This window comes from Gobio gobio, assembly GCF_949357685.1.
Source record: "Gobio gobio genome assembly, chromosome: 7".
Lineage (NCBI taxonomy): Eukaryota > Metazoa > Chordata > Actinopteri > Cypriniformes > Gobionidae > Gobio > Gobio gobio.
This window is the reverse complement of record NC_137103.1, coordinates 57,244,485-57,246,984: the sequence shown is the minus strand read 5'-3', so window position 1 is coordinate 57,246,984 and position 2,500 is coordinate 57,244,485. Positions and strand designations below refer to the sequence as shown.

The following is a 2,500-nucleotide window of genomic DNA, read 5'->3' as shown; positions in this document are numbered from 1 at the left end:
GAAAGAGTGAGTGGGTGAGAGAGTGAGTGGGTGAGAGTGAGTGTTTGAGAGTGTGTGAGAGAGTGAGTGTGAGAGAGAGTGAGTGGGTGAGAGAGTGAGTGGGTGAGAGAGTGAGTGGGTGAGAGTGAGTGTGTGAGAGAGTGAGTGTGTGAGAGAGTGAGTGGGTGAGAGAGTGAGTGGGTGAAAGAGTGAGTGGGTGGGTGAGAGAGTGAGTGGGTGGGTGAGAGAGTGAGTGAGTGGGTGAGAGAGTGAGTGTGTGAGAGAGAGAGTGAGTGTGTGAGAGAGAGAGTGGGTGAGAGAGTGAGTGAGTGTGTGAGTGAGTGTGTGTGTGTGTGAGAGAGTGAGTGTGTGAGAGTGTGTGAGAGAGTGAGTGAGTGTGTGAGAGAGTGAGTGTGTGAGAGAGTGAGTGAGTGTGTGAGAGAGTGTGTGAGAGAGTGAGTGGGTGAGAGAGTGAGTGGGTGAGAGTGAGTGTGTGAGAGAGTGAGTGTGAGAGAGAGTGAGTGGGTGAGAGCTTGAGTGGGTGAGAGAGTGAGTGGGTGAGAGTGAGTGTGTGAGAGAGTGAGTGTGTGAGAGAGTGAGTGGGTGAAAGAGTGAGTGGGTGGGTGAGAGAGTGAGTGAGTGAGTGGGTGAGAGAGTGAGTGTGTGAGTGAGTGTGTGAGAGAGAGAGAGTGAGTGTGTGAGAGAGAGAGTGGGTGAGAGAGTGAGTGAGTGAGTGTGAGAGAGTGAGTGTGTGAGAGTGTGTGAGAGAGTGAGTATGTGAGAGTGAGTGTGTGAGAGAGTGAGTGTTTGAGAGAGTGAGTGTGTGAGAGAGTGAGTGTGTGAGTGTGTGAGACAGTGAGTGTGTGAGAGAGTGAGTGTGTGAGAGAGTGAGTGTGTGAGAGAGTGAGTGGGTGAGAGAGTGTTTGAGAGAGTGTGTGAGAGAGTGAGTGAGTGAGTGTGTGAGAGAGTGAGAGTGTGAGAGAGTGTGTGAGAGAGTGAGTGGGTGAGAGAGTGAGTGGGTGAGAGAGTGAGTGGGTGAGAGTGAGTGTGTGAGAGTGAGTGTTTGAGAGAGTGTGTGAGAGAGTGAGTGAGTGAGTGTGTGAGAGAGTGAGAGTGTGAGAGAGTGTGTGAGAGAGTGAGTGGGTGAGAGAGTGAGTGGGTGAGAGTGAGTGTTTGAGAGAGTGTGTGAGAGAGTGAGTGTGAGAGAGAGTGAGTGGGTGAGAGTGAGTGTGTGAGAGAGTGAGTGGGTGAAAGAGTGAGTGGGTGGGTGAGAGAGTGAGTGAGTGGGTGAGAGAGTGAGTGTGTGAGAGAGAGAGTGAGTGTGTGAGAGAGAGAGTGGGTGAGAGAGTGAGTGAGTGTGTGAGTGAGTGTGTGTGTGTGAGAGAGTGAGTGTGTGAGAGTGTGTGAGAGAGTGAGTGTGTGAGAGTGTGTGAGAGAGTGAGTGAGTGTGTGAGAGAGTGTGTGAGAGAGTGAGTGGGTGAGAGAGTGAGTGGGTGAGAGTGAGTGTGTGAGAGAGTGAGTGTGAGAGAGAGTGAGTGGGTGAGAGCTTGAGTGGGTGAGAGAGTGAGTGGGTGAGAGTGAGTGTGTGAGAGAGTGAGTGTGTGAGAGAGAGAGTGGGTGAGAGAGTGAGTGTGTGAGTGAGTGTGTGTGAGAGAGTGAGTGTGTGAGAGAGTGAGTGAGTGAGTGTGTGAGAGAGTGAGTGTGTGAGAGAGAGAGTGGGTGAGAGAGTGAGTGAGTGTGTGTGTGTGAGAGAGTGAGTGAGTGAGTGTGTGAGAGAGTGAGAGTGTGAGAGAGTGTGTGAGAGAGTGAGTGGGTGAGAGAGTGAGTGGGTGAGAGTGAGTGTGTGAGAGTGAGTGTTTGAGAGAGTGTGTGAGAGAGTGAGTGAGTGTGTGAGAGAGTGAGAGAGTGTGTGAGAGAGTGAGTGGCTGAGAGAGTGAGTGGCTGAGAGAGTGAGTGGGTGAGAGAGTGTGTGAGAGAGTGAGTGTGAGAGAGAGTGAGTGGGTGAGAGAGTGAGTGGGTGAGAGAGTGAGTGAGTGGGTGAGAGAGTGAGTGTGTGAGAGAGAGAGTGAGTGTGTGAGAGAGAGAGTGGGTGAGAGAGTGAGTGAGTGTGTGAGTGAGTGTGTGTGTGTGAGAGAGTGAGTGTGTGAGAGAGTGAGTGAGTGTGTGAGAGTGTGTGAGAGAGTGAGTGAGTGTGTGAGAGAGTGTGTGAGAGAGTGAGTGGGTGAGAGAGTGAGTGGGTGAGAGTGAGTGTGTGAGAGAGTGAGTGTGAGAGAGAGTGAGTGGGTGAGAGCTTGAGTGGGTGAGAGAGTGAGTGGGTGAGAGTGAGTGTGTGAGAGAGTGAGTGTGTGAGAGAGTGAGTGGGTGAGAGTGAGTGGGTGAGAGTGAGTGTTTGAGAGAGTGTGTGAGAGAGTGAGTGAGTGAGTGTGTGAGAGAGTGAGAGTGTGAGAGAGTGTGTGAGAGAGTGAGTGGGTGAGAGTGAGTGTTTGAGAGAGTGTGTGAGAGAGTGAGTGAGTGAGAGTGA

General features: G+C 51.8%; 1 protein-coding gene across 3 annotated transcripts in view; it reads right to left on the bottom strand.

Moving 5' to 3' along the window:
• fancb (FA complementation group B) overlaps positions 1 to 2,500 on the bottom strand; it is a 43,638-nt gene that overhangs the window by 14,911 nt on the left and 26,227 nt on the right. The gene's annotated exons all lie outside the window — the stretch shown is intronic.